The sequence below is a fragment of the Pristiophorus japonicus genome, chromosome 7 (assembly GCF_044704955.1).
Source record: "Pristiophorus japonicus isolate sPriJap1 chromosome 7, sPriJap1.hap1, whole genome shotgun sequence".
Taxonomy (NCBI): Eukaryota; Metazoa; Chordata; class Chondrichthyes; family Pristiophoridae; genus Pristiophorus; species Pristiophorus japonicus.
Genome location: NC_091983.1, coordinates 37,158,035 through 37,171,435, shown reverse-complemented (window position 1 = coordinate 37,171,435; position 13,401 = coordinate 37,158,035). Strand labels below are relative to the sequence as shown.

The 13,401-nt window shown below is 44.6% G+C and overlaps 1 protein-coding gene across 1 annotated transcript in view; it reads left to right on the top strand.

The window, feature by feature from the left end:
- LOC139266579 (CUB and sushi domain-containing protein 1-like) overlaps positions 1-13,401 on the top strand; it is a 3,131,815-nt gene that overhangs the window by 1,869,892 nt on the left and 1,248,522 nt on the right. The gene's annotated exons all lie outside the window — the stretch shown is intronic.

The following is a 13,401-nucleotide window of genomic DNA, read 5'->3' as shown; positions in this document are numbered from 1 at the left end:
TCTTGCCCTGGGCATGGCTGAGACCTTGGCCAGTGACGGGGCTGAAAGGATACAAGATGCCGATATCCTCATACGTTATCTGCCTTCTCGCATCCCACTTCCCCCTCATCCTACAAAATCTTCTGATTTACAAACTGCGCAGAGTGTAAACATGCACCTCTTGCTTAACCCCCTCCCCTCACCTCTACCCAATCCTTGAGCCTTCCTCATTTCAGACACCCAAGAAATCCAGCCTGCCCAGCTAATGGTTGAACAACAAGAAGAAGACGAGGATAGCGAAGAAGAAGAAGGAACAGTGTCATTCAATTTCACACTCCCAGCCACCAGCTCCTCAAGGTTGCCTGCAAGGCCATCTGATAAAATGTGAGACTTTCCAGGTCTGCGCTATTCAAACCCTGAATTGGATAAGCTCAGTGAGCAATTGTGGAAGCTCTTATTTGTAAAATAGGAAAATGTTTGAAAAAATAACTTTGGGTTAATTTTATCCCCCAAAAATAAGTGGACTGGGGTCGGGTGAGATATAAATATTTTTAATGTCAAACCTGACCCCAACCCGCCTCCAACTCGCCCAGTTTCAGTTTCAATGGAGGTGGGACTGGGGGCAGACAATCAACTTGCTCAGAAGAGGTGGGTTGGCCATTTAAATATCATAATGAGGCTGGGAGCTTCAGATGTAACCAGTCTTCCAGGTTGAACCCTGACCGACCTGGTACCCAGGCCTCGGGAAACCCGACAGCTCAAGGGAGGTGAGGACGGCTTCAGGAAAAGATAATTGCCTTTACAGTACTGCTTGTGGACCAGGAGGAGCAGGAGTGCTTCCTCCCAGTCTACTAAGCTACTTGTTTTCCTCCATTGGACCCACCCCCCCACCGCCATAGGACCGCCACCGCCGTCGGAGACCCAGCCACCATCGGATTCCCCCCGCCCCCACCAGCCATCGGACCACCCCCACCGTTGGACCTCCCCCACCATCAGAGCCCCTCCCAGAGTCAGAGCTCCACCCCAATCATGCTCCCACTAAATCAGTAGCATGCTCCTCTGGAGTGTTCCACACCTGACAGGGAGCCAAGCCTGTCATTTAGGCTGATTTCCAGGCGGAGATCCTGTCTTAACTAAAAAGACGCACACTGTGGAGTCAAAACTCCGCATGCGGACTGAAACTCCGCCCCTCCCTCCCCTCACCCCTGCATCCATTTACGAAACCCACCCCTGTCAATATCGGGGCTTTTATGTCTCTATTAATTAGCACCATTTACTGAAAAGACACAACTGATCTGGATTTATCATCCAAAATCCTGCTGTGTTGAGTTTCTGATTCTAAAATCATTTGTTTTTTTTTGTTGAAGAGTCAGCATAAAGGATTTATTGTCCTGTTGCACACCACCACCACCAGTTAGCTTAGCAGCTATATCAGGAAGTACTATTTTGGCAGCACCAAGTTTGAGATTTAAAATATCTCATTTTGTCAGAGGACTCGGCAAGCTGAGGCAGTCAATGTATTGGGGCTGTTGGGAATAGAGAGATGGAGTGACTGACTTATCTTTGTACAGTACTTTATCATGCATCTCAAAACTTTAGCATATAATGAATTGGTTAGAAGTGCGGTGACTGGCAAATGTAGACGTCATTTTAGTACATACAAAATCTCACAAACAGCAATGAAATAAATTACCAGTTAGTGTGCTTTTTGTTATGTTCAGAATAACTCCACAAGACCGTATGCTGTAAGCTCAAACTGTTGTGACCTTGGTCTCTTTAATGTAACTCCAGGGACAGGAAGCAGCATGTTCGACTGCTTTTTATACCTGCTTGTCCAGGATGTGCAGCTGACCACGGTTTGGAGGGCCATGACCACAGACTCAGTGGGGCCTCCCTTGGTGCATTGCTCAACTGTGAGCAAGTGTTACATTGGTGTACGCATGACTCCAATTCCGAGTCAATGCCAGGCCACCAAACATTCGACCTGGCGATAGCCTTCTTCATGACGATGCCTGGGTGAGTACTGTGAACATCGCGTATAAACGTTTCCCTGCCTTTTTTCGACAAAACTACACGACTCCCCTAAAGGAGACAATCCGAATGGATTGACATTTCATCCTTGCGTTGGTGGAACAGCTTAATTTCGTCTTGCATTTCCCCAGGAACCACCGGCCAGCTCCCATTGAGGACCCAGCTTTTTACTAGTGATAGCACAGGGTCCAGCTCTTCCAGGTCCTGATCTGGCGAGCCGTGACGGGTGACCCCTCACTCTCAAAAGCATTTATTACAAGAAGCAAGTCTGCGGGTTGCGCCATTTCCACCCTGGTGGTGGACAATGGTAACCGACAGAGGGCATCGGCACAGTTCTCCGTGCCTGGTCTGTGGCGGATTACATAGTCATAAGCAGATAATGTTTGTGCCCATCTTTGGATGCGGGACGAAGCATTGGTGTTAATACCTTTGCTTTCTGAGAACAGCAAAATGAGCGGTTTGTGGTCGGTTTCGAGCTCGAACCGGAGTCCAAATAGCTATTGGTGCATTTTCTTAACCCTGTATATGCATGCTAATGCTTCTTTCTCAACCATACTGTAAGCTCTTTCAGTCTTAGATAAACTTCTGGATGCATATGCAACTGGTTGCAGTTTGCTTGACACATTGGCTTGCTGTAACACACAACCGACCCGGTACAAAGAGGCATCACAAGCTAGTACTAAACGTTTACACGGGTCATACAATACAGGTAACTTGTTAGAACATAGCAGGTTTCTGGCCTTATTAAAGGCTGTAACTTGAGATTTACCCCAAACCCATGTTGTCAACCTTGCATGGCAATAAATGCAAAGGTTCCAGCAAAGTGCTCAACACCGGTAAAAAGTTACCAAAATAATTGAGGAGTCCCAGGAACGAATGCAGCTCCATCACATTCTATGGTCTGGGTGCATTCTTGATGGCCTCTGTCTTGGAGTCCAAGGATCTGATGCTGTCCGCCGCAATCTTTCTCCCCAGAAATTCGACCTCTGACGCCAATAAAACACACTTGGAGCGTTTCAACCTGAGTCCCACTCTGTCTAGTCGCTTTAGAACCTCTTCCAGGTTGTACAAGTGTTTGGTGGTGTTGCGACCAGTGATCAGGATGTCATCTTGAAACGCCATGGTGCGTGGAACCGATTTCAGCAGACTCTCCATGCTCCTCTAGAAGATGGCCGCAGTCAAGCGAATCCCAAAGGGGCATCTGTGGTATATGAACAGTCCATTGTACGTGTTGATGCAGTTCAATTTTTTTGACGGCTCAGCCAGCTCCTGTGTCATGTAAGCAGAGGTTAGATCCTGTTAGGGGGTGGTCTGTATGAGGGGGTCAGGTTCCCTTCTGACCAACTTGAGCGGTTCGAATCGCTCCCACTTGCTTGGGTTCTAGACTCTGGATTTATTTGGGGGATGTGAAAAGTGCAAAGGACACTGGTTTGATGCAAAATAACTTTGATTTTATTGCAGTCAAGAAAACTACAAACTTATAATTAGTCTAATAAGAAAGTACAATGTCAGAACTTATTCAAACTTATTGAAGAACAATACCTTATACACTCAGAGGGGGTTACAATAGCTTATAATGACTCCAATAGAAAACAATACATTACATTCAAAGGAGGTTACAGTAGAATTACACCCTCCACCTCCCAATACCTAATTCTAGCTAGGTTGGACTCCAGGGCAGCCAGGGACTATGCTTACCAATCCTTTTGACAGTTAGCGGTAGATCGCAGTTTTGGGGTTCGCTGGATGCGGTCGGGTCTGCTTGCCATACCCCGAATGTCGGAGAAGACTTCTTGTTGCACAATTTTCAGTTGGGTTAAATCCGCTATGCGGTAAGGCGCGCTTTGGATCTATGGGGTAAGTACCCGGTTTTCTTCGTTAGAAATAGGTTTCTACAGTGTTTTAGGTAATGTTTTACCCATTGGTAAGTCAGGATTAAATTGTAGAGTGGAAACTTTTTGATTCTTTGGTTTTTCCCCGTTGGAGTTTTGTTTCGAGTTTGGTCGATCGCGGTGGTTTTTCGTTGATACCACGTTGGTTGTGGTCAGTTGCTGCTGCGATGGTGGTGTTCTTCCTTCCTTCAGGACTTCAAGGCTGGAGAAGTTAGTTTACAACTGTCGCGTTGGTTTCTCTCCTTGTCTTGATGACGCAAGCGTGGTCTTGGTTGTATAGCCAAGTAAGTCATGCCCTCTGTTGAAACAGGGGACCAGTTATACAGTTTGAGTGGTTCTAATCTTGGCGCAAAATCTGTTCAGAATCCTTTGTTTGAATTTGGCGGGCTTGACTCTTCTTTGTAATATTTTGGCGGGCTCGTTAAAAGTTGATATGTTTTGGGTGTGTTGATGTTCGAAAACTGTTTCCTGATGGAAATATTAGCTTGGTAATTGCAATGCCCTTTTGGGCTTAGTTTTCGCATACAGGCTGGCTTGGGCCTCTTTGTGATGTACATGCTGAAATGATTTTTCAGTTTCAAGTTGATGGTTAGCTATCTCATATTGTAATGTTAATGTCTCTTGTGGAGAAAGATTCACGAATACCCATTTCTCCAGACATGTTAACTTTAGTCCTCACACCCAGGTAGTCTCACTTAATCAGGTTGTCTCCTGTTAGTTGCTTCGGCCCGCCCACAGCCTTGAATTTGTCTTTTAAAATCCAAAATTCGATTAAAGTTTGTAGTTTCTTCCATAAGCATTTTAGGTTTCCGAACTTTTCGGTAGATAGTCCAAATTAAATTTCCTTTCGAATGAGTCCAAACTCTGGGGGGGTTCTTGTGAATTTTGCAACGCCTTCATCCAGCTTGGTGAACGACTTCTCCCCTGCTAGTGGGTACTGGGTAGTGGGTACTGGTCCTGTAACGAGACTCGGTTGATCGTTACCTTGTCGTCCCCGTAGATTCTGACCGTCCCATCACTTTAAAAACCGGAACAATTGGACTGGCCCACTCGATGAACTCGACTGCCGATATGATCCCCTCTTGTTGATGCCTGTCCAGCTCAATCTCGACTTTCTCTCGCATCATGTATGGAACTGCTCAGGCCTTATGATGAGCGGGTCATGCATCAGGGACTAGATGGATCTGTACTTTGGCGCCTGTGAAGTTGCCGATGCCTGGCTCAAATAACGACGGGAATTTGTTTGGCATTTGTTGGGCGCACGAGACATCATCCACTGAAAAGAGTGCTTTGATGTTTCCCAGTTCCATCGGATCTTTCCTAGCCAGCTTCTGCCGAACAGCGTTGGGACATCGCCTGGTACAATCCAGAATGGTAAATCATGTACAGCTCCATCATATGATACCTTCACTGCCGCACTGCCAATGACTGGTACGAGCTCTTTGGTGTAAGTTCGCAGCTTGGTGTGGATTGGGCTTAGTTTTGGCCTTTGTGCCTTGTTGCCCCACAGTTTCTCAAAAGCCTTCTGGCTCATAATTGACTGACTTGCCCCCCTCCCCCGTGTCCAATTCCATGGAAACTGGAATGCGGTTTAATTTGACTTTTAACATTATTGGAGGGCTTTTGGTGGTGAAGGTGTGTACCCCATACACTTCCTCTTCAGCCTCTGGTTGAGTTGCCTCTCTTACTCGTTCAGTGTGATCCGCGCCGGATCGGTCATCTTCTACCGACTCTGCCACGTGGTGATTCGCAGCACGTCTGCACATTCGCTGGAGGTGCCCCATTATTCCACAGCCTTTGCACACGTAATGCTTGAATTGACATTGATGGGCTCGATGATTACCCCCGCAGCGCCAACATGGTGTTAATGGGTTTGCATTCACATCCCACGGCGGGCTCTGAGTCATCCTAGGTCTGGCCTCTACGGGCGTGTAGGCCCTGCCATGTACAGTTCTGCCTGCTGAAGGCGTTATTGTATGCACAGTACTTGCCGGTGAGCTTCGATGCTGCAAAGATATCTGTTTAGTGTTATCGTTCGTGAACATGAAAGCCTGGGCTTCCGTGATGGCCTTGCTCAGATCTAGGGATTCGGCAGACAGCAATTTGTGAAGAATGACCTCATGGCCGAGTCCAAGCATGAAAAAGTCCCGCAACATTTCCACCAAAAATCCAGCAAATACGCACGGTTCCGCAAGGCGTCTTAGGATATCCACATAGCTCGCCACGTCCTCGGAGCGATGATGCGTAAAATGCTCTCCTTCGGTTTGAGGTGTTTCCGAACAACTCTTCATATGTCTTCTCCGATGGTTTCGTCGGTGCTAGCAGATTTTTGATGAGGACATATATTGTGGACCCGCAAACAGTGAGGAGAATCGCTCTGCGCTTGACCGCGGCCTCTTCCTTATCCAGCTCGTTGGCCATGAAGTACTGGTCAAGATGCTCAATGAAGGCTTCCCAATCATCACCCTCAACAAATTGCTCAAGAATACCAACGGCAGCCATAACCGCATGAAAGTTTGTGATCTGTTACTCGTCGCCAATTGTTATGTTCAGAATAACTCCACAAGACTGTATGCTGTCAGCTCAAACTGTTGTGACCTTGGTCTCTTTAATGTAACTCCAGAGAGAGGAAGCAGCCTTTTGTACCTGCTTGCCCAGGGTGTGCAGGTGACCCTTGGGTCTCCCACAGGTGCACCCCCTCGTGGCACGTCTTACACATTGGTAAAGTTTACATACATAACACTTTTCAGTGAGGAATATTGGTCCGAATATTAAACTCCCTGTGCGTCTTTAAATAGAGTGCTTGGTGACTCTTGATTTCAATATAGTGAACATGCAAGGAGTAGATTTAGGATTGTATATTTGAAGCTCAGAAGAAATAGGAGAAAGAATTTCAGACAACGCTCACAGTAGTGTCGATGAAATGGAACAAGACAACAAAGGTTGCAACATAGACAAGAAGATGAGGGACGAGAGCTGAGAGAAGGATCACCTGTCAGAAGAAAGCTTTTATTTTTCCAGTCAACAGTGAAATCAAATGTGGGTGTATAGATGAGGAAGAACATGTCGAATGATATTTTTGGAGTGTGGGGGAAACAAGAGTGCACCTGAGATTTGTAACCCACTGTGGAAAGGCTATCACATCGATATGCCTCACTGAAATGCATCGATCAACAAGGAAAAAAAATCAAGAAAGTGACAGTCCACCATTACTCAATGAGCCGTTACAGCTTTTCATCTACTTTTATGAAATGAGAGTGCAATAAAGTTTCTGTGTTTTTAAGTGCTGGCTACTACATACTTCCTATATATTGTTGCTTTTAGGCCCAATTCTCTCCATGTTTTGCAAAAGCTATGCTTCTGAGGTTAGTTTTGCACCTTCGTCCTAACTGCTGAGAGAGAGATGTTCAGTTTGTACTTAACCCTTCAGTGAATCCCAATCAAACAGATCTTTGCACTGGCCTGAGACTGACTATTGCTGATGGTGAGTTACCAACGATCCTTGGCTATAACAACAACTTATCTTTATATTTACAACTTATGTGTCAGACAGTGGCTCAGTGAGCAACATACTCGCCTCTGAGTCAGAGATTTATGGGTTCAAGTCCCGCTCCAGAGTCTTGAGCACATAAATCTAGGCTGACACTCCAGTGCAGTACTGAGGGAGTGCTGCACTTTCGGATGAGACATTAAATGGTGGCCCGTCTGTTCTTTCAGGTGGACGTAAAAAATCCTATGTCACTCTTTTGAAGAAGAGCAGGGGAGTTGTCCCTGGTGTTCTGACCAATATTTATCCCTCAATCAACATAACAATACCAGTTTATCTTGTCATTATCACATTGCTGTTTTGTGGGAGTTTGCTCTGCCCAAATTGGCTGCCGCGTTTCTCACATTACAACAGTGACTACACTTCAAACAGCACTTCATTGGCTGTAAAGTGCTTTGAGACATCCGGTGGTCATGAAAAGGCACTATATAAATGTAAGTCTATCTTTTTGTACAGCACCTTTAAAACACCCCCAGGCACTTCACAGGAGCATTAAAATAACATAGGAAGCAGGTGGGTTATTCTGCATTTAGTTCTAAGAGTCATCACCATTTTACATGATATTAGAATTTTAGGATAATTACTGTGGACTAGACATTGATGCTGCTGACTGGGAGGGGGGGTGGGGGGGAATTCCAAAACACATTCAAAAAACATTTTCAAGACACCTGTCTATCGAATTGTTGAAAAAAAAATTTTTAATAAAAATTTTAACTTCCCTTTCGTGTAGGTTTTCATACTTACCGCCGCTGGCAGGGCTGCACCGACAGGTTTGACCTGTTGGTATTCTGGGTGCGGCGTACGGGTTGGGAGAGAGCCGAAAGTCCGATGGTAACGCAGTCTGCGACGTTGCAAGTCGGCGCAGCTCTCCCTGGCGGCACGTCCCATCGCCGCAACAAACAACGAGCCGAGGATCCTACCCGGGCTTTGCGACCGGGTTTTTGCCGTGGAGGGTCAAATCACGGTGAAAACCCGGTCGCAAACTTCGCGAAAATCCAGCCCATTGTGCTGATGTTGTAATTGATCAACTGGCACGGTTTCCTTTCAGAAAAAATGTTCTTTGGACAACGATTCCGCCTTTCCCCCATGAGTGTATCACTTTATTCTACCAAACAGATCTGCTGCTATGAGGAAAGCTTAGATGTACCAGGATTTATCCTAGGATTTCTCAAAGACAGTTCATAGGGCTTCAGCATGTCTTTGCCCTAGTTATAAACTGTCATAAACCTCCTTGTAACTTCACCTCATCCATTCTGGAAATTAGTTGTAGAACTTTTGAACACTGTCCTCAGAATATGCAGTCCAGAATTTATTTCAATTAGCTCCAACATACTTTAACTATAAAAACAACAAACAATTTAATTCCCCATTTCATATTCTCAATTTGTATCTACACATTAAGCCCCGATTTTAACACGCTCTGCCCTGTGTTATTTTAATGCTCCTGTGCAGCACCAAACACTAGGACTGGTGCATGGCAGAGGTTAAAGTTTTAAAATTCCATCTCCTGTTCTTCAACTCGCTGCCTTTCTGTATGTTTAAACTTGTACTACCCCGAATGAGCCAATTGATAATGCTCCCGCCAGAGGCAGGAAGGGGCCAAGTTAACATTCAAAAGTCATTATCAGCACCGTGATGTAGAATTAACTGAAGGAGCCCCGTACTGTTGGCTGCCTGGCAGCACATCTAAGGCGGAGGGCGCTGACTGGCCAATGTAAGTATTAAAGATCTGCTGCTTTTAAGAACTCCTTGTGGGCCACGGGGTACTGGAGTGCTCCTCCAAGCCCCTAAAGGAGTCCTTGGACCTCCCCATCCCCGGCCTTCACCCACATCTCACTGGAACCCACGATCTCCCATCTCACGCACAACCCTTCCTCCACTGGCTGCTGGGGAACATTCCCACGGTTCCCCGGCTGCGGCCTCTTGCTGCTAAGTTCCTGCTCCCTCCCATTGACCAAGCAGTCAATCTGGCCAGGTATCGGGTGGGAGTCTATAGAATTTTATTCAAATCAAGTGCTACAATTAAAATTGCCCCCCCCCCCCCCGCCCCCAGGTCTCAGGCCTTCCTGGGTTAGTCACCCTCGACTGGGCTCCTGCACACACTTCCTGCCATCCTGTTAATATCAAGGCAATTATGTCTCTCTAGGTTTGGTTTACAAAGCCATCTAACTGCTCACCAAAGTGTTGGCCAGTCTTAAAACTACATTTTTTAATGCTGAGGAATAATCGTACTTGGTTATTGAGGGATTGCCAAGGACATGTCTGAGTACAGTAGCTTTACTAGGAAGAAGCAATGGGGTAGAACCTGAGTGTGCGACGGTGTAAAACGGGTGATCGAGAGTCGGCAGCCTGTTTTATGTCTCTCCCGATTTTTGTTTCCATAGACTGTAAAAATGGGGAGCGATGTAATATGAGCTGTCGCTATCGCCCGTTTCACGCTGTCGCCCATTTCACACTCAAATTCTACCTCAACACGATTGAAGGGGAACTTTTTTTTTAAATAACCTTTTTTTTTATTGCCTCTTTTAGTTTCAGTGTTTGATCAAAAAAAATAGCTGTATGCCGGGGATATAAACTTTGCATCTATAGTTTGGATAATGGAGCAACGTTAATATAATCTCTGCATTGCTGCAGTCACAAAAGATGTCAGACCTGCTTTGCTCCTTTATTATTTGTATGGAAGACCTCATTATAGGGAGAATAAATGAATAGTAATGAGTGGAATGGAAGAGGGATTGAGCTCAAATAGATATATTTTCCTAAATATCCCATTAAGTGGAAATAATTTGGGTAACCAGTGGTTCTGATTTTGATATCTTTTTTGACAGCATCTTTATACTGATGGACGGTCATGTGACTGCTGCAAACAAACATAGCCTGTTACAGCAAAATAATACGTCACAATATAACTATTCCAGAACAGTATCATTAAAATAAATCGCATTAGGCTAATTATAATAATTGAGCACAGAATATCATTGTTCTTCAGGAAAAATGTCTCTTTTTATAACTACATACACAAGCATGCATAGTACAAAAGAAACACAAGTGTTGAGCTGTTTTCATTGCTGCAGAAGCAAGGCAACGGTGCAAAACCCCACAGCAGATTTTGTGTTGTACATCATTCTATTTGTTGTGATGTCCTGACCTTTAAAAAAAAAGTAGCTCCAGAACTGATAACTCCTCATTTTTATCTTTCATACTTTTCTTCTCTCTCTGAGACTGACAGTGTGTATTCCAGAACAGTCTGTATCACAGGCTTGATGCTAAATTCAACTCTTCAGTTTTACTCTTGCATGAATGGACCTATCGCTTCTATTTCTCAGTCCTTCAGTTCCTGGATTTCATGTATTTGTGCATTGACCATCAGGAAACATTGCTTTCGACACAGATTTTTTTTTAAAACCCCTTCCGCCTGACTAGACTAATGACAGCTTCACGGTATATTTAGTTTTCTTTTCTTGATGTGGAAGAGGGTGGTTGAGGAATAAAGTAATAAATTCATGCATTGAACCAAATACATTTTGGTTACAAAATATTGAATGTCATTTGTTGCAACAGTTTGATTGTATCAGAAACTGCCTTAATAACAAAGCAAATTTAGGGAATGACCTACTTAAAGCAGTTATGGAAGAATTTTGCTTTTTACAATGTTAACCTTTTTGTGAGCAGTGGTATTAAGGCACCAATTTAAGAGATGCACAACAGAATTTAAAGGGAGCTCCGAGAAAATATATTCAAACTGGGAGTCATTACAATGTGGGATTCTCTGCCACAAATATATTTATATCAGTCCATAAATTAGCTAGGGAATTAGCTAGTTGCCTGAATAAGAATATTATTAAAGATTATGGGGAGCGAGCAGGAGAGAGGATTTAGATTTTAGATTAGCTAGTTCAGGTGGAGAAAAAACGCTGGACTAAATAGACCAAAAGGACGGTTTCACTCTATGATGCATTGCGATGTATATTTTTTAAATTCCATTTCTTTTTTCACTCCTCCTCCTCTGAATGGACTATACCTGCAGCTGTTCAGCACCATCCCCAATTGGTCAGTTGTCAGTGTTCACCCAGGCTATGCGCGTCGCCAGGCAATTTTACTGCGGAGGGCATCACAACCAGTACTCTTGCCCTTTGCTGAAGCCGCCACACATTCACTTTAAGGCAGAGGCCCACCTGATCACAATCCAGAGCGGGACCTGGCTGAATTTGTTGTCATTCTCCTTAGCCCAGGGATGTGGAAGATAGTTGTAAAAGTCCAAGTACTGCACCGGCTAAGATCAGCTAACTCAGCACAGACTGGACCCTGGGAACTTCTGGTCTGTGTAGGTTTAGCAGGGACATGTTTGCCTGCAAATCTATCAGCAAAGCTTTAAATGAGATTTGTAATAAACATCTTGGTTAAAAGGTATATAGCAGAAGAAAATCCAGCTGGTGGAGCATAACATATTTTCTGACTAATTAAGACTATCATTAGTATTCCATTCAAAAATGATTTGATCAAAGAGAAAGGCCTTTTGCATTTGCAGTCTGCTTTGTTTAATTTAGCATTTTAAATAAACAGAGTGATGATGACTTCTGAAAAGGAACTTGCTGGCAGAATTGATTAACCTCAGCAGAAATATAAGGGGGGATTTTAACTCTCCTCGATTGGTGGGAAAGGAGCGGGCAGCAGTTAAAATGGAGCCACTCCATCTCCTGCTCCATTCCTACCAATTCCCATTTTAATGCATGCTGATTTTGGCAGCGGGAGCTCACCAATAAATGTAAATCGGGGTCCCAAATCCTTTCTGAGGAACAATGGTCAAAAAAATCCCTAAAATATGACACGGGGCTACAGGGAATAGTTTTGGATGGCTCGAGTATTGAGCCTGTACAGACACTATGCGCAGAAGAGCTTCCTTCTGTGCTGTAAACTTCTATTGATTTTACATTCCACTTCTGAAACATAACATCACCTTTTCTCCATCCTCACCTCCTCTCCTGCTGGAGCCCTCATCAGTGCCTGCTTTATCCTGAGCTCCACAAATTACAACTTACCCTCTTTGTTTGCTGATTGCCACTGAATTCCTATCCCCCAACAGATTGAAAAATCCTCATTCTTCTTTGCAAGTCTCGCTGTCACCTCACCCTACCTTCCCTCTGCAACCTCCTCCAGTCCACACCTCTATTGTGCTCTCCCTGTGCCAACCCCACACACCCCCGCCCCCCACACTCGCCCATTCCCTTTCACTCGTCTATCAGTGGCAGAGCCTTCAGCATCATATCTCTACCTTCTGAACTTCGTTTCCTAAAACCTCCAATATTGCCAGATTCACCAGCATCTTCAAGTGCCTCCTCACAATCTATCTTTTGAATTGAACCATCAATCACCTTCCTGGGCTTTTCTTTTTGGGACCTGACAACAGTCTGTCACATCCTTTCTTTGTTGGGAGACGCTCAACATACTCTTTATATGTGATGTTACGATTGCAAAAAATGATGCACAATTCTTCTCCCTTCGCAAACAAAGATTTTCCAAACATTTTTACACAAAGACAGAACCCCTTTAAGAATCACATGTGAAATGAGTTGAAGTCATATTTTTTCAGAGGACATGAAGCTCGCCTGAGGCTATAATATTGCCTGCAAGTATTCCTTTATTGCACCTTATTGGGCAGTATTGATCTGAGAAAGTCTGAAGTACAGGACAGGGAAATTTTACTCAGATGCTGCAACAAATACACGAGATAGAGTTTTGGAACTTTTAAAATTACATTGTTTCCTCTCTCGCTGCCATTTTCCCTTCCCCACTCCTCTTCCTCCTCTTGGTGTGAGGGTACTGCCTGTCAGTACTTCACCCAAAGGGGCCCAGTCTTCATATGTAAACCTCGACAGTGAGTGTTGGCAGGCTATTCAGGCATGAGGACTGGAGGAGTGGAATCACAGCTGAGCCTGGTGTCCACACAACCCT